Source organism: Pleurodeles waltl, chromosome 6, assembly GCF_031143425.1.
Source record: "Pleurodeles waltl isolate 20211129_DDA chromosome 6, aPleWal1.hap1.20221129, whole genome shotgun sequence".
Lineage (NCBI taxonomy): Eukaryota > Metazoa > Chordata > Amphibia > Caudata > Salamandridae > Pleurodeles > Pleurodeles waltl.
In genome coordinates, this window is record NC_090445.1 from 1516680052 (window position 1) to 1516701147 (window position 21096).

Sequence of the window (21096 nt, forward strand, 5' to 3'; positions counted from 1 at the left end):
GGGATAGATTGGAATGGAGTGGCGTGGATTGATGTAGACTGTGGACTAGGTTAGATTTGGATTGAGTGGGGCAGAGTGGAGTGGGTTGACTGGAGTGCAGTAGATTGGAGTGGAATGGAGCAGATTGGAGTGGAGTGAGGTGGGCTGTGGTAGATTTGAGTGGAGTTGAGTGAGCCAAACTAGTGTGGAGTGGGGTAGATTGGAATGGAATGGGGTAGATGGAGTGGAGTGGTGTGTATTGAAGTGGAGTAGGGTAGATTGTAGTGGATTGGGGTAAGTGGTTTAGGGTGGAGTGGCATGAGTGGAGGGGCATGAAGTAAAGTGGCGTGTTGGGGAGGGGCGGTCTTGGAATGGATTAGAGTGGAGTATTGTAGAATGGAGTGGCATATCTGAGTGAAGTGGCGTGTTGCAGGGTGTGATGGAGTCGTTGAATGGAGCAGTCTGGAGTAGAGTGGAGGGGAAAAGAGTGGAGTAGTGTGTTGTAGAGTGGAATGGTGTAGAGTTGAGAGGCGTTGTGTAGAGCATGGATGCGCTAGCACACTGCCATTACAGACAACACATTTTCAATCTAAATGACTATTGCATTTGTACAGATATACAGTTTTACTGTGCACAAAAGATAATGGCCCTCATTACGACCCTGGCAGTTGGTGATAAAGTGGAAGTAACACCGCCAACAGGCCATGGCAGAAAGATCTCCGAAAGACAGCCAATGTACCACACCAACCGCCAGGGCGGAAACAACAGGCACCACGGCGGTAGCCGCCTACAGCCAGACGGAAGTCAAAGTTCCGCCCACCATATTACAACAACACAATCCGCCACCTTTTCCAGGGCGGTACCAACAACATCAAAAGCCTGGTGGAAACTGAGCTCAGAAGTGAAAGGACTCGCCATTGGAGACACAGGGAAGAACCATGCCGCCATGGAACCCGAACTGCATATATTTCCGATGATGTTCTACGTTCTGCTCCATCACAAACACCAATGCCGGCGAAGACAATGATGGTGAGTACAGCTGCCTAGCACACACGGCAGGGAGGGAGGGGAGGAAAACGAGAGTGACACACACACATGCACCACACACACCCCATACACACAACCAGATGCACAAGAACGCCAGTTAATCTCACTAAATCGGCTGAATAATGCAAGGACAAAACAAATTTACCAAAGTGAGTGTAATAATATCAACACAGTAAATAAATAATAAGTTAGCCAATGTAACAGCTATTTACAAATGTACAGAACAAGGGACACTGCCCAGTCCTCCGTTCGCGTGGGCCATATGAACACAGGCCTAAGTCCAAGGCCCCACTTGTCACCTGCATCAACACGCAGAGAACACTGCAGGGGCATCAGTTGGCAAATAGGCAGGCACCTCAGGGAGGGGGGGGGGGGGTTCACCTCAGCTGGGAGCAGAAACAAGACCACTGGTTCTGGAGGGGGCAACATGCCCTGTGCTTTGTCCTGGGGAGTGCAAGGCCACAGTCTCTGGAGTGGGTGACTTGCCCTCTGGTTCTGGAGGGGGCAACATGCCCTGTGCTTAGTCCTGGGGAGTGCAAGGCCACAGTCTCTCGATTCAGTGACTTTCCCACTGGTTCTGGAGGGGGCAACATGCCCTGTGCTTGGTCCTGGGGAGTGCAAGGCCACAGTCTCTAGAGTGGGTGCCTTGCCCACTGGTTCTGGGGGAGTTAGGGGCAACATCCCCTGTGCTTGGACCTGGGGAAGTCAAGGCCACAGTCTCTGGAGTGGGTGACTTGCCCACTGGTTCTGGAGGGGGAAACATGCCCTGTGCTTAGTCCTGGGGAGTACAAAGCCACAGTCTCTCCATTCAGTGACTTGCCCACTGGTTCTGGAGAGGGCAACATGCCCTGTGCTTGGTCCTGGGGAGTGCAAGGCCACAGTCTCTGGAGTGGGTTACTTGCCCACTGGTTCTGGAGGGGGCAACATGCCCTGTGCTTAGTCCTGGGGAGTGCAAGGCCACAGTCTCTCGATTGGGTGACTTGCCCACTGGTTCTGGAGGGGGTAACATGCCCTGTGCTTAGTCCTGGGGAGTGCAAGGCCACAGTCTCTTGATTGGGTGACTTGCCCACTGGTTCTGGAGGGGGCAACATGCCCTGTGTTTGGTCCTGGGGAGTGCAAGGCCACAGTCTCTGGAATGAGTGTCTTGCCCACTGGTTCTGGGGGGGGGGGGGGGGTAACATGCCCTGTGCTTGGTCCTGGGGAAGTCAAGGCCACAGTCTCTGGAGTGGGTGACTTGCCCATTGGTTCTGGAGGGGGCAACATGCCCTGTGTTTGGTCCTGGGGAGTGCAAGGCCACAATCTCTTGAATGGGTGTCTTACCCACTGGTTCGGGAGTGAACAGACCACAAAGTAGCCCATGGAGGAAGGATTACATTGCGTCCGCCGGTGGTGACGGCTGCACTGTGTTGGTGGTGGTGGGAGGCTCCTGCACATCCCCTGCACCCTCGGATGGATGCACTGTGGTGGTGCTGGTGGTGGTGGGAGGCTCCTGCACATCCCCTGCACCCTCGGATGAGTGCACTGTGGTGGTGCTGGTAGTGGTGGGTAGGCTCATGCACATCCCCTGCGCCATCGGGTAGATGCACAACCATGGTTGGTGGTGGGAGCTCTGTGACAGCTGCTGGTGCAGGCTCCTTGCCCTTTCGGGTGGCAGGTGCAGGCACATTGCCCTTCTTGCTTGCTGGTGCAGGCTCCTTGCCCTTCTTACCTGCTGGGGCAGTCTCCTTGCCCTTTCGGGTGGCAGGCGCAGCCTCCTTGCCCTTCTTGCCTGCCGGTGCAGGCTCATTCCCCATTAGGCTGGCTGGTGCAGGCTCCTTCCCCTTCAGTAACTGTGGCCTGGATTCCTTTCCACCACGAGTAGGTGCGGATGGAACTGAGCCCGTGGACTGTGTGGCTGAGGTGCTGTGCTGGGTTCTTCCTTCCTTGGCCATACGTGCAATACAGTGGGGGGGGGGTAGGGGAGAGGTCAATGGTGGATAGGATAAGTTTCTTATGTACATTGGGGCGGGAAGAGGAAGAAGGAATGGGAGTGGAGGATGAGGGAGTGGTTGTTGGAGGTGTTTGTCTGCTGGATTTGGGTGCAGGTGCATGGGCTGTATGCTGTTGGGCACACAAGCTGTACGCCGCAAAGAGAACATCCACCCACCCCCCTTCCACGAGGCCTTCACACACACCACTTCAAGCATCCATGCCACATGCTTCGTCCCCACAGTGTACTCACCTGTTGGTCTGGAGGTCCATACAGCAGTCCGAACTGGGGTAGGACCCCATCCACCAGTCTCTCCAACTTCTCCGAGGTGAAGGCTGAGGCACTTATCACGGTCACACGGGCCATGGTAGATTACAGACACAGGTCACAGCAGCACATGCAGTGTAGGTCCTCTCCTGTGGAAGGTCAGGCAGCACGTGAGGAATCAGATAGAAAATGGCCACTGTAGCTTATAGGGACCAATATTAACCAATGAGGAGTTGCACGGTGGTTCCCGACTGCCTCTCGCCACGGCGCACAACGTCAGTGGAATTACCTCACTTCCACCTGTTGCTCATCACAGGACAGGCGGACGCCATTTTGGGGGGAGAGGGACACAGCCCTATGGATTCATGCTGCGTCACAGGAGAAATAGGCACATATTGGACAAATCACACTGACATATTACAAGTTTACAGATTGCACATTTCTGTTGTTGCACCAATGTTCAGTTTGCGACAGCCTCCTCACTCGTGTCCCTTAGATACGTACTGCTGCAGTTCAATAGGAGATGGAGACATACCCCAGTGCACAGACCCCTGGTGGGCTTGGCAACACTGGAGGACAGGCACATTATACTCACCTATAGACTTGATAGGGCCACAATCACAGAGCTGTGTTCCCAATTGGAGCCTGACCGGATATCTGCTATCCGTCACCCCACTGGGATCCACTTGTGCAGGTGCTATCTGTACTCCATTTCCTCGCAACTGGTTCTTTCCAAGTGACAGTGGGCTTGGCAGCAGGAATGTCACAGCCAATGTTCTCAAACGTGCTGACAAGAGTCTTGTCTGCCCTGATAAAACACATGTGCAGCTACATTGTTTTCCCCCAGGTTGTGGATTTGGCCGCAGTAAAGGCCAAGTTTTATGCAATGGGACATATCCCCAACATTATTGGTGCGATTGATGGAACACATATTGCATTTGTTCCCTCCCCACCCAGAATGAACAGGTGTTCAGGAATTGTAAGAGTATCCACTCCATGAATGTTCAGATGGTGTGCTTGGCGGACCAGTACATCTCCCATGTCAATACTGAGTATCCTGGGTCGGTGCATGATGCCTTTGTTCAGAGGAATAGCAGCATCCCAAATGTGATGGTCCAACTACAGTGGCACAGGGTGTGGCTAATAGGTGAGCCCTGGTTCCCACCCAGTAGATGTTGGTGTATGGGCATGGTGTTGGCCAAATAGGATAGTGTGTGGCTAATTGTTGTCCCTCAATATTTGCAGGTGACTCTGGTTACCCAAACCTATCATGGCTGCTGACCCATGTGAGGAATGCTAGGACAAGGGCAGAAGAACATTATAATGAGGCACATGGGCGAACCAGAAGGATAATTGAAAGGACCTTTGGCCTCCTGAAGGCCAGGTTCCGGTGTCTCCATTTAACAGGTGGATCCCTGTGCTACTCACCCAAGAAGGTCTGCCAGATAGTAGTGGCATACTGCATGTTGTACTACCTGGCCCTCAGACGACATGTCCCTTTTCTGCAGGAGGAGGAGACTGGAGATGCCAGAGTGGCAGCAGTAGACCCTGTGGACAGTGAGGATGAGGAGGCAGAGGATGAGGACAACAGAACATCAGTTATTTTGACAATACTTCCAATGACACACAGGTAGAACAGTGTAACTTTACATTTCAATGACATTGGTTGTAATCTGTGTGGCAATGGCATGCTGATATTTCCCACTTCTTTGCCCAATTACTGTTCCCTCTGGCAATCCATTTTGCAGATGTTGGTGACTTGATATATACTTCAGGTGTAATCACTAAAGCCAGCTACAGGCCATTAATCTATGCTCGTTCTATGTACAGTTTATTTTCAATGCCGGTACCTGTTTCAATCAATACATATTTGATATACATGACATAGTCCAAAAAGATTTTTGTCAAAGGTTGTTTATTGAAGTGCTAACATATAGGGGACAATGCAATGGGATGGGGTGATGATGGAGGAAAGCCCAGGGTATTGTTCCAGTCTGTTTGTAGCACAGGTGCATTGTCCAAGGGGACATAGGAAGGGGTGCAATGGCAGTTCAAGGTGGACAGGGTGACTGAGCGGGACACAAGGTTGACAGTCAGGAGAGTCTCATTTCCTGGCAGGGCTCTTGGCAAGTGTCTCTGGCTTCTGTCTGGATTGCAGGGAACGTTTGCGGGGTGGTTCACCTTCTGCAGGGGGAGGGGTGCTGGTGGCCTGTACGACCTGTGGCGGGCCTCCTGGCCACTAGCGGCAGCGGTAGTGGAAGGCTGTTCAGATGTCTAGCTAGTGGCACGGGCCCACTGGTGTGACACTGCCTCTCTCATGATGTTGGCCATGTCTGCCAGCACCCCTGCTATGGAGATGAGGGTGTTGTTCATGGCCTGCAAGTCCTCCCTGATCCCCTGGTACTGTCCCTCCTGCAGCCGCCTGTTCTCCTGCACGTTGTCCAGGATCTGGCCCATCGTGTCCTGGGAATGTTGATAGGCTCCCAGGATCTCAGAGAGAGTCTCCTGGAGAGTTGGTTCCCTGGGGCTGTCCTCCCCCTGGTGCACATCAGTCTTCCCAGTGTCCCTGGTGGACTGTGCCTTTGTCCCCCGAACCGTGAGCCCACTACCACTGACCCCAGTTCCCTGATTGTCTTGTGCGCGAGGTATGACCTGGGGTCCCTGTAGAGGTGGACACACTGCTGATTGACGTGTCCTGGGGACAGAGGTGTGGGTACGCTGGGTGGGTGCTGAGGTGGTGTTTCCAGATGGGGGAGGCTTGGTGGTGGTGTGTGACTGGGCCTGGGTGACTGGCTGCCCAGTGGTCCTTGATGGGCCAGGTAGGTCATCCAGATCCTGAAGACCAGAGTTGCTGTCATCACTGTGGGTCTCTTCAGTTGGGGGACTGGATAGTGCTGGCATCTCTTTTCCGCTGACATTGACTGGGGTACCTGTGGGAATGTAAATGTTGTGTTATGGTTTATGTGTCTGACATATTGCACATCTGTGGCTTCCCCTCTATGGTTGGATTTGCCCTGCCAGCTTTCACTTGTGTATGTTAGTGTATGGTTGGATTGTTAGTTCTCTCTGCTATGCATGCTTTACGGGTGAGTGTCCATGCAGGGCTGTGAGGGGTGTCCATGCATTGGTACAGCATGCAGGGCTTGGCATTGGGATGAGTAAGATGTGATGGTGGGGTGTGTGGGATGTAGTGGAGTGATGGGAGTGAGGGTATGTGATGGCATGCAGGTAGGGGTGCGATAATAGTAGAGAGGTGACTTACCAGAGTCGAGTTCTCCTCAGACTCCGGCCAGGCCCTTATGATGCAGTATTGCCAAGACTTGCTCCTTCTATGCTGTGAGGTGTGGGGGAGGAGGTGGGGGTCCACCGTCAGTTCTCTGGATAGCGAGCTGGTGTCTTGCTGGTATGGAACGTACCTTTCCCCGTAGGTTGTTCCACCTCTTCCTGTCATCCCTAGTTCTGGGGTGCTGTCCCACGGCGTTGATCCTGTCCACGATTCTCCACCATAGTTCCATCTTCCTAGCTATAGACATGTGCTGCACCTGTGCGCCAAATAGCTGTGGCTGTACCCTGACAATTTCCTCCACCATGACCATTAACTCCTCAACAGGGGTGTCTTTGTGGTGCCATGGGTGTTATGTGAGGTGTGCTGGTGAGGGTGTGTTGGGTAATGTTTTGGGGTGTGTGATGTGGAGTGCGTGAGTGGTGTATAGGTTTGAGTGGAGTGTGGCTCTAGTTGTGTCAGTGGTCTTGGTGTCTCTCTGGTGGCAATGATTTGTAGTCGTAAAGGGTTGTAGGGAATGTGGGTGTGTGTTTTATAGTTGTGTGGGTGTGGTGTGTGTATGGGTGTCAAGTGTGTGTTGTTTGAATTGTCCAATGTGGTGGTGTTTTGTATTTGGGTGTCCATTGTGAGCGTGGCGGTATGTACCACCATTGGTTTACTGCCATTGAATGTCCGCCGTGGTGATTCGTGGGTCATAATGTGATGGGCGTTGTTTTGTTGGCGTAACAGTGTGGGTTTTGATACCGCCAGTTTATCACTGACCTTTGGTTTGGCAGATTTGTGTATGTGGCTGAATTCTGTCAGATTGGTGAGCGTGTGTCATAATATGGTGAACAGATATCCGCCGCTGCGGCTGTAAATTGGTAGCCGTCAGCGTGGCAGTAAGTGGGATTTGCCGCCAATGTCATAATGAGGGCCAATATGTGGAAATTTCATCACCTAGTGTGTTGATGTGTTTGGAGTGTATTCACATAGTTTCCATCACACTTCAGAATTACCAAAAAGTGCTTCATTTGTACTTTCCTAATTCGGATATATTCTGAAATATAAGCCCAGTTAATTTACAGACATTTAATTTTTGTTGTGTGCTAGAAAAAGGCCTTTTCTTTTACAGCAAGATGGTCACGTAAATTCTCTCACTTTGAAGTCAGAGAAAGAAAAGTAAACCCCAAGCTCCCTCGAAGACAGAGCCTAACATTTGACCTTTGTCTTTGAAAGTACCACAAATGTGACAAGATAAAGACAAGATTTAAAGTTCTGTTTACAGAAAGCGACCACACAGAAGAATACATTAAACAGGGTATCCTCCACAGGAGAGACAAACTCAAGCAGGACAGCCTAAAACAAATAAAGCTAGCAAATAGAAAGCATTAAACTGTGAGTTACAACCCACAATGCAAATGGTAAGGACTGGATGGAATGCATTCCCAGGCAAGCTTTCAGAATGCCTACAAGAAGTTGCTAGCAAACCAGACAGCTGCAACCTCACATTTTAAGTAATTCATTGTTTCTTTCCACCCCAACTCTGTATACTCCAGTCCCCCCCCTTGTTCCATCCATCTGTGAGTTTATCTGCTGTGCTGCCCCATACATCATATTTCTTTGCTTTTAACATGTATTTACCTCCCATACCCGCCTCAAGGGCCCAGCCAATTCAAAGTGCTGCTGAGTTGTTCACTACACTTTTAAATGGTCTGCCCACTTTCATTTTTTTCCAATTTAAGTTTACCATTCAACATGGCCAGTGGAAAAGTAAAGTAAAAAACATAAAGCTAAAGTAGCAATTGGCGGGTCACAACATAATCCCACGTGTGTGCACACATTTGCCATCTAGGAATGGAATCCCAAGATGGCCACAGTGTACACAGATGCATGCTTTAGCGTCACTGCGCATGCAGCAGCCGCCATCTTGGAAAGATATCCCATTACAGCTGCCACTTGCGCACAAGCATGCCCATGTGTTAGATTTATATCCACGTGTCGCAAGGAGCTGACAGCAATTTCACATTTATCTATACCATCCAACTTCGCCGACGAACATGTTGAAACAGTAAGCTATGCAAAAAAGCACTGTCAAAGGCAACAACTCAGCGCTTTACTTCTGAATGAACGACCTACTGGCTTTATCAACACCTGTTAAAAAATATAGCAGAAGGGAAAGTAAGAGAAAAATTTTACTTTTCCAAATTACTATCCGTAAGAAAGACAAAACACACGTTTGCTGTGATATATTGTATCAAAAAATGTAGAAAAGCCCGAAGTTTAATAAACCATTTCATATTAAGAGATTAGTAAACAGTCCAGATCACAGTGAAGGTCACCTGCGGGAAGTGGTAAAGGTGAATCACTGGAATATGGTACCCACACCTACTACACTGCGGGAGAATGGAATGCAGTCTGCAACTGCTGCCAGGGTGCAGTCGAAATCAGCAAGGAGTTGGTTGGCACACTCCTGTGCGATATCTGCGTTCCTATTTCTTTATAAACCTTTAGCCATCTCTGATTTTCATACACTGTATTCAATCCTATTGTTCTATTCTTCCGAGATGGCAGACAGACATAATAGTTCCATGGCTTTACAACCCCAACACGGATGCACAAATTGGTGTAGAACAGCCGTAGGTCTGCAAAAAAGCACTTTGGCCAAGGAGCAATAAGAGGAAAAATCTAATGAGTTTATGTAGACTTCCTTTCTGGCAATGTTCCCTTACTAGCTCTTGTTTAAATCCAAATAGACACACAGAAAAACCTAATAAATCTTAACTATTTCAGTGAACGAAAACAATAAAATAACAAATGTTTCAACCAGTAAAAAACATGGAACTCTTGTAATTAAACTCCATGCAAGACTTTGTGGCATGTACAAGTTCCTTACCTTTGGTAATACTCATTCTGCTAGACACTCTAACTAGAGGCGGATTCTCAACTTCTGAATTTTCCCCACGCATTAAACTGGATCTGGAAATGTTTCCATAGTACCTCTGCATGTTGGTAGGTGGCGCCTTATGGCTCCGCACTGATGCCGTTCTGCTCGTGAAGTGATTGTGCAAGGCCTATATCCTACTTGCTGATGTCGCTTGCTTCAAAGACTGTCCGCACCCGCAAACTTGGAGCCCCAAAAGCAAACTGATAAAAACCAGTGTGCTGAGTCCTAGACTTGGGATCTTATTAGTGGGCAGAGTCCCATCAGAGAATGGGAAAGATCAGTGAAGATAGAATCTTCACCTTTAATGAGTCATACCAAAGGTAAGTAACTTGTTCTTCTGATGGAGACCTCTAGCTGAAGATTACTCACCTTTAGAGAAGATACCAAAGCAGTACCATATTAGAAGTGGGCATCTGATGGAATCAAACCAGCAAGTCCTCTAGGACTGACGTCGAACAATCTCATACATTTTGGTTAGAAAATATGCTTTAGTTTGCAGAATCAGCTTGTCAGGGAATAAGATGGGGAGTGGAGAATTAACACAAAGAGCCTCAAGCTTAATCACATGCTGTGCTGAGGTAATGGCAACGAGAACAGTCTTGTGTAAGGAGCTGTAAGGAACAGCTGTGGAGTGGCTCAAATGGATTACCTATCAGATAAGGAAGGATGAGATTGAGGTCCTACTGGGACATCACAAAAGAAGAAGGGGGAACATATGCTGCACTCCTAACAAAAATCTCATCACAAAAGGTGAATGGAGGGATGACGGCTCATTAGGCAACTATAAGACCACCATAAGGACCTAAGGATAACCTTTAAACGTACCCAAAGCAAAACCCTGCCAGGAAAGAGATGAAATAAACAATAAGATGTCAGACAGTTTGGCTTGGAGGCGACCAATCTGGCATATGCTGCACCAAATCACAAACTTGTCCCAAAGACAGATTTATTCAATCTTCATTGAGGGGCATCTGGCTGCCAAGATCACATCAACCAACTCTGGAGGAAGGTCAAAGGTGTTGAGCTGTTGTTGCTCAGTCGTCATACAAGAAGATTAAGAGTGCAAAGGCCCAGGTGGAGAAACGGAACAGCAGATCTTCCCAGAGGGGCAGCCTGATCAGAGGACAGATACTCGAGCCCAGGAGTTCTGGATACCCTACTCTATGTGCACAGACTGGAGCCACAAGGATGACTTGTGCCTGGTCAGTCCTGATCTTCTTGAGAACTCACTCAGGGCAGGAGTGGTATTAGTGTAAAGGCACAGAGGAGTCCCAAGCTCCACTTAAGGTGGGATGTGTCTCCGATTGAGAGAAACCATGTAAACCCCAAAGCGCAGAAGTGCTGACATTGTGTGTTCTTGGTGGCGGCGAACAGATCAAGCCAAGTTTTTTCCCATTCATGGAAGAGAATTTGTGCCATCTCTTAGTGTAACTGCCACTCATGATCTGTTAGGCGCTGAAAGCTGAGTTCATCAACCTTGGTGTTCAATATGCTTGCCTTGTGGTTCACCACCAGAAAGATTACTTGGCAGTTCATCCAGTTCCAGTGACGCAAGGCCTCCTGGTACAGGGTCTCTGAACCTACACCGCCCTGTTTGTTGCAGTACCACGTGGTAGTGGTGGAGTCCGTGAGCACCTGTGCCAAGCAGATAGCGCTCAGGTCCATGTGGCTGATATGGAGTCAGGACTCCGCTAGATGCCAGAGGCCTCTGATCTCCACCTCTCCCAGGTGGCAGCCCCAGCCTAGAAGATACGCATCGGTTACCACCAGGTGGGGAAGGGAGAGAGAGCGGACGCTGTCATGGTTCAGAAACCAACACTGCAGATCTTTCAGTTTCATTGAAAATCTGGACAAGGTTGGAAAGGTTCCTTTGATGGCTGGCCCACTACGACTACAGATCTTATTGCAGAGCATGCATATGACAACTGGTGTTCTCGACCAGCAGGAGACCATCAGTCTAAACAGCTTCAGAGTTGACCTCACAGAAATGCAGGATTGAGACTGAAAGATCAGGATTACAGCCTAAATTTCCTGGATCTCTTTTCCGAGGGAAAGACAGGAAACCGAACTGCAGCCAGAATGGCTCCTATAACGGCAGGCGTCCGAGAAGGATTCAGATGCGACTTTGGCATGTGGATAGTGAATCCCAAAGAGGACAGTAAACTAAGTGTAATCTGGAGGTGGTTGAAGACTGCCTGAGGTGAGCCCACCTTCAACAGCCAGTTGTCAAGGTAGAGGACGACTGGCACCCCAACCTTTTAAGGTGTGTGGCCATCATTTTTGTGAACACCTGAGGGGCACTTGTGAGACGAAAGGATAGCACAGCGAACTGAAAATGTTTCCCTCTTGCCATTAACTGCAGCTAGCACTGATGTGCCAGCAGGATAGAATATGGAATTAGGTGTTCTGCAGGTCCAATGCTAAAGTCCAGTCTCCAGGGTTGAGGTAGACAAGACCTGCGCCAGGGTGCAATTTCTTCTTCTAGAGGAAGGCGTTGGGGACGCAGGTCTAAAACAGAATGAAGGACTCAGTCCTTCTTGGGCACCAAAATGTAGCAGGAATAACAATAACACCTTACTTCTGGCACCAAATGGGCTAGCACTTCCTGCAAAATGGAGAGATTTACCTCCATTAGCTGTTGCGTGGACAGTGGAAGGTGTGGTAGGAAAAGAAAGGAAAGGTAAAGCATATCCTCTGTAAACAATTTGAGGGGACCCCCTGTCTGACGTGATTGCTTGACAACCCAGACACAGGGTGGCTGTGGCCCTGGAAGGGTGCACTAGAGAGGTGTGGCAGGTGGAGCTGCGGTCAGGGGGTGTTAGGCAGTGGACTGGACAGCACATCTGCCTTGGCCGCAGCGGTGGCAGGCACCGCAGCCTCTCCCTCAGTGGAATCGTTGCTGCTTGCAAGGCTGACCAGAGAGATCCAGAGAGCGAGCAGTAGCCCTATTCTCCTTCAAAAGTTGAAAGGCAGAGTGAGCCTTGTCCCCAAAGAGCGGAGTCCCATCGAATTACATGTCCATCAGGGAGGACTGGACGTCGTCCTAGAACCCAGAATCGATCATAGCCACGTATGGCGATGAATAGCAACGCTGGTGTAAAAATCTATCCATAATAAACTCGGTGGTGTCGAAGCCACACGACCATCTTGGATTGCTTGTGAAAAGGGCAGGGCAAAGGCCTTCCAGTACACCAAGGAGGCCTTGTACCACCATGTCCCAAAGAGCAAGAGTGTACCGGCCCAACAAACAGGAGGCATTGAATGATCAGGGGCAAACTGGCTGAAGAGAAGAGGTGTTTTCCATATGTCTCTACTCAGTTGGATTCCTCATCAGGGTGTGTGGTAGGAAACTTGATGAGTTGGTCCAGCAGGTGAAGGCCTGCACCATAAGGCTATTTGGGGAAGGGTGCTATGACAAAAAGGATGGGATGCCTCGGGTAGGGTGATGGCGCCTGGTGATCTGGCTGTTAACATGTGGGCCAGTACAAGGCTTGGCTCAAGCCCCTGGGAGGGTACCCACCAGGGCCTCATTGAAAGGAAGGTGGGACTCAGAAGTAGACTGGACTGCAGTGGCGGCCGGCACCTTTAGGAGGGAGGGGGGGCGGGGCACACACACACACACTCATTCTTTCACACACAGACACGCATGCACATCCATTAACAACACTCATACCATTCAAACATGCATGCATGCACACACCATTCATTTTAAAACATCACACACACTCATTCTTTCACACACACACGCACGCACGCACATCCATTAACAACACTCATAACACTCACACATGCACGCACGAAACATTCAATTTAAAACATCACACACACACTCTTACCTTCAGCCCCTAGGTCCCAGGAGGGTTGGGACTGCTGCCTTCCCTCATTGGCTGACCTTGGGTCAGCCAATGAGGGAAGGCAGCAGTCCCAGCCTCGTCACAGAGTGGGATGGGGTCAGTGAGACTGCTGACCCCACCCCACTCTGTGACGAAGTGTCACTGATTGACACTCGCCCTGGGCGCTTCAGGGCTTAAACCTGAAGCGCCCAGGGCGAGAGTCAATGGGTGACACTTTCTTCGTCACCCAGGGGAGGGCCTTGAGGCACCTTTGCTGAACCGAGGAGGTCACGCCCATAGGAGCTGTGACCTCCTCAGCCCAGCAAAGTTCAGCTAAGGCAGCTAGGAGTCTGTGCAAATCGCGCATGTCTGCTCCTGGCTGCCAGATCTGAACATGAAGAGTGTCTGTCAGGCTGACCTTTTTTCAGCCTGACAGACACTCTTCATGAGGGGCAGAAGGTGGGGGGGCGTGTCCCCTCCGCCCTAAAGGATGGGCCGCCACTGCAGGACTGGTTATAGGACTTCAGTCAGCATGTTTGTTTTCACCTCCATAGTTGGAACCTGGAGGTCAAGGACTTTGCCGCTCTATGCATAACCATAGTGTAGGAGGCAGATTCCATGACTGGGCCGCAAGGAGAAAAGAGATGTCTCTGGGACAGAATCTAGCCACTAGCAAGTCCTCATACAAATTGTTCTCGACATAGGACTGAGCAAACTCATCACCTTGTTCATAGTCGTTGTCACAGTCAGTGCCAAAGAGGGAATGTAGGGAATGTTGCCTGCCATGTGGAAGTTTGATTGCAGGAACTGGCACCTTGGTTGGAGGCGGGTGCAGCGTAGGTCAAATTCAGAGTAACGCAGAGTCAGCATCAGCGAGCACAGTCAGAACTATCTCTTTGGAAGGCTAGGTCAGCAGCCCTAATGATGTACCTGGCCCTGATCTTGTTTTGGGTGCCAGTACAGCATTGGAACGGGAGCAGAAGTGGCTCAAAGAGTCCAGCTGGCACCAACGGGACCTCGCCTTCATAGTCCATGCGAAGGCCTTTTGACTGCGTGAGGTGCAAAGACAATCTGGAGCATAGCTGCGCTGAACTCTTTGATGTGGCGCTGCGTGGCTGAAGGCCTGACAAACTCAGGTTATGGTGGAACCAGCTGCAGAATTAGGTTTGAATTTGGCCCACCTAGAGAGCGTTAACAAAACGGTTGGCACCACCCATGCACTTTCCCCGGGGAGTGACAACGGCACGAAGGAGCTGAACTTGCTCTGACTTTTTGTGTTTTTTGTGCTTAACAGATGATTTGGAGCACAACGAAAACTGGTTTCTAAAGCAGATCCTTGAAGTCTGGGAGTGGACCATGAATCAATCCTTGGATTTGGAGCAGGGACTTAGACAGGTCCAGACACTGCGTCATCTTCTGCTTAGGGACACATTTTTTCTGTGTAGTCCCTAATGGCCTTGGAGTTCATCGGTGAGCAATCTCTGCAGGTGTTGAAGTTGTGGTCCGACCCCAGGCACCACAGGCATACCTTCTGGGGATCTCTCACAGTCATCTGCTTGTGACAGTCCTTTATGAGTTTAAACTGTCGTCTTAAGGGATGACATCCCTTGGATGCGGATTTTTTTTTTAGAGAAGAAAAATCGAGGTAAGGGCCTCTCAGAGAAGAGACACTCTTGATCTGTGTCTGGAGGCATGGAAAGAAAGGAAATGACATCTGCATGCAGCAGTGGCACCCATATAGGTCCCGCTCGTAATTGTGGCAGCAGTATGGTGTAAGTGCAGAGCCACATGGCACCACATGCAGAGAAGTACTATGGAAAAGTTTCAGGATCCAGTCTGATGAATCCTTGAAAGGTGAGGAATCTGCAGCTAGAAGTCCCTATCAGAAAAAATAAATTACTTACCTTTGTTAACATCCTATCCCAGGGATACTCTATGCACCCACAGCTTCCTCAACTTGTAAATCTCATAAGCGCCAGTCTGGACCCATAAGTTCTTGCAATAGCTCTCGCATGCCAGCAGGTGGTGCTGTCTGCCTCCATCCCAACTTCAGCTCACCTTTGGACATGAAGAAATGGAGCTACATAAAGGATGCCACCCCTGCTTCGGATATCAGTTCATGCGTTATGTCTTTCTGTGCCAGATCTAGAGTGTTGCTGACATTTAACTTCATAGGGCAGTGTGCAGATCTAAATTTGGACCTTATTAACTCCTGAAACTAATGTTCACAGAAGATGGAAGTGAATAGACCGGAATCTGTGATTAGGGCATCCACCAAAAGCAGCAATGCCTTCAGAAAATATGGCCACCTGCCCAAGTTTCTGCCTGACAAATGTCCAAAACCGGTATGCCTGAGCAAGAGCTTTGGAGAGTTGGAGTTTTGCCCTGTTGGAATGCACCTCAAGACACATAAATGGGTCCTTTCTCGCTTAGGCATAACAAAAATTGATGCAAAGGACAATTTATTGGCGCAAGGTCGGTTTTCCAACCTCCTACCCTTTCTTCAAACTGGCGAATCCATCAAACAGCGTATCCTCTACACAATACTCAGTCCTATAGAAGGAGAAGATGAGTGTATACCGCAGGTTCATACAGTGTAGTTTCCCCTCTGTGGCTGAAATGACAAAGCCTGCATCTCACCAACATGACACTAAGAAAGGGCTTGAAGGGAGCACACATCAAAAATATCAAGAACAAATTGAGATACCATTACTGAATAATTCTGGGAGCAGGTGGAGACATCTGAAATCACAAAAGGTGATTATATTCATCAGGGCTGAAAAGGCAAAAGAAGACAGGCAGACTGAGCCGATAACTAATCTACAATAGTGCCAACAGCTAAGCCTTGCCGGACCAAAAATAAGTCGAATGTGGATCAACGGCTTGAAAAAAATGGCTTTGTAGGCGGACACAGGGCAGCCAGCATGATACATACCACTTGAGAAGTAAGATCGAAACCCCAGTTTGTTCTGCTCAATCTCCTTGCTTGAAAAGCAAGTTACTTACCTCCAGTAACGCTTTTTCTGGAAGACACTGCACCTTACAGCCGATTCCTCACCTTTTGAGTTTCCCCAGTCGCCAGATTGGATCCTGATAGTTTTGACAGCAACTCCCTCGCAAGGCGATAGGTTGCACCAGGCAGCTCTGTGATGGAGGTGTCCTGCCGCAGATGAGACTTCGGTCCCTTATATCTGTACCACCTTTGCAGACTGACACCAGTAACATTTAATCCTCTGGACAGTGCAGCCAGAACATCCAATACTTTAGCCTAAAAAGCATGCACATATCTTCCTAGAAGACAGAAATTATTGACCCATCTTAGGGCCAAACCAGACAAAGAGTGCCTTCACCCTGCACCAGAAGCTCCGAAGAAATCTCCCGTGGGTTGACGGAATCTTCCCCCTGCAACCGCAGGCAACAAAAGACTACATCACCCCATCTTAGGGCCAAACCAGACAAAGAGAACACCTTCTTAGAATAAGCCTCCATCTTCTTAAACTCACTGCCAGGAGGAGGAGTAGGGAAGGCACTGAGGTTAGTAAGACTAGTTGAAGTTTGTACTATAAGGCTTACTGGAGTCTGTGCTGAAGAAGAAACTCCTGATCCACTGGGGCCAGCTGCCTTCTAGCAACTGGATGATTTATTGGAGGGCAAGATCCTCGCTTAGGCCAGGTGCCCATTAACACGTGTTAATGGCTTTGAAAGGCAATAAAGGCTCCTGTGATGAAAACGCTGGGTTCAAACTATCAGTTAATAAGGTAGTTTTTACCTCCTGTGTGGGCAGAATAAGGTCAAGAATGTCAGCTGCCCAACATATTACTGTGGAGAATGACACTGCCTCTTCAGTGGCCATAGGAGGAGTAGAAGACAAATCAACATCTGGAGATGTATCAAGCCTACTAGAACCTTGCAAAATGTCTTCATGGGCATTTTACACATCAAAAGAGACTCTTTTCTGGATGGATCTGGTGCAGACTGAGCATAAACCACAGTAGATGGTAATCTGTTTCAGTGATGGCATTGGTGACCGTGCCAGTAGCTTCAGATGTGTATATTATGGCATCAGACGCGGCGCCCAATGTGGGGCCAAAGGCACCATTGGGTCGGTTTTCGATGGACCTGAAGCCGATGTGGATAACAACCTCAAATTAAGGCCCAGATGCACAGCTGGCGGTGAGGATGGAGCTGGAGGTCCCCTTTGATCCTTGGAGCCCAAAAGGGCAACCGACAGATCAAAAACAACACCAAAGATAAAAACCATAGCATTTGTCAGCTGCTGGAGTTGATCTGATATCACAACCTGATCAGTTGGAAATTGGAAAGGAAACTATGAAGCAGACTGTCCCACAACAGGGGAGGGGCTAGATGCATCATGCAACTCTGAATGGTGCGAGTGCCATGACAGTACAGCCTTTTTTTGATTTTTCTGTTTCTTAGAGCTCCCATTGGCCTTACTTCAGTTCAAGGAAGTTGTATCTTGCAAACGACTGTGAGAGGGAGAGCGAGTCCCCATTTCTCATACTGAGAACGAGTCTTTAACTTTCTCATCTCCGCTACCGCAGGTTTCGTCATGCAGTCTCCGACAGCCTTCTTATTCATCTTGGCGCAAGATGAACACAACTTTACGCCGTATCTAGAACCAAGACACCATAAAGAAACATTGTATGGATTTGTAACTAAGATTTGCCGGTTGCAAGCCATGCACTGTTTAAAGCTTGATGGTTTTGGAGCCATTCTGCACACATAAAAGCACAATTTAAAAGGGAAATTGTCGAAACTGTTTAATCACAGTTAAAGCTCTGGTTTCCTGTTGGTTGGCACAGAAAGACATTAGCTGACACCAGAGCAAGCAGGTGACGTATATAAACTGGCTCAGACATCATGCCCGTAAGAGATGGAGCAGTACTAGGTGACAATATAGCTTGACACACTTTGAGGCTGGAAGGGATTGCTATGGAAAGGTTTACGGATCCAGCCTGATACCTGGAGATATTCAAAAGGTGCGGATTCTTCGGTTAGAGGTCTCCATCAGAAAAAGAGCTACCAGGGGTAAGTAACTTGTTCGTTTGATAAAGGCTTCTAACTGCAAGTTATGGCACCTTGTGAATAGATACCAAATCACAACCTCATCAAGTGGTGGGTCTGTGGAATGGCTCCGACCAGGAAATCCCACAGGACAGATTAGGCAATATGCCCATCCAGCCAGACCTGGTCATCCAGGCAATTACGCTTTGTGAACTTGTGGAGAGAACCCAGCTAGCAGCCTAGCGTATGTCTAATATTGGCATGCCAAACTAGCGTAGTGGTAGTAGCCTTCACTATGATGGAATAAGCATGCAAGCCTTTAGGGGCTGCTTTTTCGCTAGCCCATAACAGATCTTAATGCATAGCACAATCCATTGGGAGATGCTTCTCTTCTATACTCCTCTTTTCACTCTAGAAAAGCCCACTACCAGTTGACTGTCTACATAAAGGTGTCTGGTCCAATCAATGTAAGAACTGAGAGCCCTTTTAGAGTCAAGATGTTGGCATGGCTTCTCGTCTTCAGGGTGTGAGGCGGAGAGAAGAAAGCTGACAAGGAGATGGATTGACCAATGTGGCAGAGCGTCTCAGTTTGGCAGGAATTCCACTTTCATCCAGAGGGCCAATCTGTCTGGGAAGAATGCTGTGTATGGCTGTTAGACAGGGACTGGGCTTCACTCACTCACCTTGCAGATGTTATGGTGATGAAGTAAACAATTATAATGGTCAATAGGTGTACAGGACAGCTGCTCATTGTTTAAAAGGTAGTGTACATCAGATGGTGAGGCTTAAATTAAGGTCCTAATGTAGCATCACAAACGTTGTCGGCAGGAACATTTGAGCCAGCCCTTTCGAAAACACATCACAAAAGGTGATTTGGAAAGTGATGGCCGATGCTGGATGACTGAAAGGTTTCCCTTAACTGTTGCCACATCAAAGCCTTGCTAGGCTAAAGATAAACAAAACAACAACACAGACAAGTTTGCATTCAACAGACTGATGTCACAGGAGGAACACAAAGCAACAAACTTGTCCCTGCACCCTGCATATAGTGTTTTGGTGGAAGGACGCCTGGTTGGCAGGATGATTCCAGTCACCTCATGAGGGAAATAAAAAACCATCAACTTTAACTGCTCAGTCTCCATGCATGGCAATGCAAGTTGTGCAGGCTTGGATGGACAACCTAGCCCTCCTTCAGTGACAGTAAGTCCTGCCAAAGGGGCCAGAGGATAAATGCTCATAGCCAGAAGTTCCAGCTACAACTTGCCTAATCAAGAAACACTAGGTTGACTGGGCCCTAGTCCTTCTTGATATTTTCCAGCACTCTGGGTAAGAGAGCAAAAAGGAGTCCTGAGCCCCAGAAGAGATGGAAGGAGAACTACTTTTGGAAATCCAACATGCAAAAGCTTCAACACTGCACTGCACCTGGCTTTTCAACAAACCAGTCTACCATTGGGAGGGATAGGCGCAACAATCTGCTCAGCGCCAAGATACCCTTGTGAGTGGTTGTGCGCTTTACAAATACACATAAAATTCTCTGCAGCTGCGAACAGATAGAGCAAAGGTTCTCCCCTTCGCTGGAAGATCGCTGTGTCACCTGAGAGTTTAACTGCCATTCTTGATCAATTAAGCAACAGTGGCTGAGTTTGTCTGCCCTGGTGTTTAAAGATCCTGCCAAGTGCTGGGCAACTGGGGTAGTGCTCTGAGCTTTCAGCCACTTCCAGAGAATTACAGCCCTGAGGTACAGGACTCATGGACTGTTTGTTGCAATAGCAAATGAAGCTCGACTTGTCTGTGAGAACCATCACATAGATGGTCGGGAGGAACGCCTTTGGTGTCGAGCAAACCGCCTCAAACCCCACCAGGTTGAGGAGAAGGCAAATCTCTTCAGGAGAGTCCTCTGATGTTCACTTCTCCACTGTGACCTCCCCAACCAAGCAGCAATGCATCCACCACCACCGTCAGCTGAGCAGGGTAGGGAGTGGGGTTTGACGTCAGCCCAAAAAAGGTCAAGCAGCCACCACTGCAGGTCTTTCGCGGTCTCCTTTGACACCTAGACTCCAATAAATCTTCTTAGTGCTGATCCTACTGAAGCTTCAGATCTCACTGCAGAGCTTGCATGTGCCACCTGGGGTGGTCCAAGAGCAGGATGCAAAAGGCCAAGAGGCCCAGAAGCCTCAGAGCTTCTCTCACGAGACCAACGTCAAGGGTTGAAACATCAGGATCACAGCCCAAATGTCCAGGCCTCTTTAAGGTTGAGGGAAGCCTTGGAAGAGCACTGCATCCAGGATGGCTATGATGAAGGGGAGTAGCTGTGAAGGAATCAGGTGTGATTGGTACGTTGATGGAAAACTCGAATTATGTCAACAGGTCGGCCATCATCTGGAGGCGGCTTACGACTGGTTGAGGAGAGCCTGCCTACTGTAGTCAGTTACTGAGGTATAGAAAGAGTGATATTCACAACCTCCGTAGATGGGCTGCAATAACCACAATCATCTCCATCAACACCTGAGGTGCACTGGTAAGGTAAAAGGTTAGTGGGGAGAACTGAAAGTGCTCTTGACCTGCCTGAAACTGCAGGTAGATTCTGTGGGACCTGAAGGACAGGAATGTGAAAACAGGCATCCTCCAAATCCAGTGCAACCCTGCAGTCTCACAGAAAGAACCTGGGCAAGGATGAGAATATTGAAATTGCCCTTTTAGAGGAAAAGGTTCAGAGTAAGATCTAGGATGGAATGAAGGCTTCTGTTCTTCTTAGTCACCAGGCAAT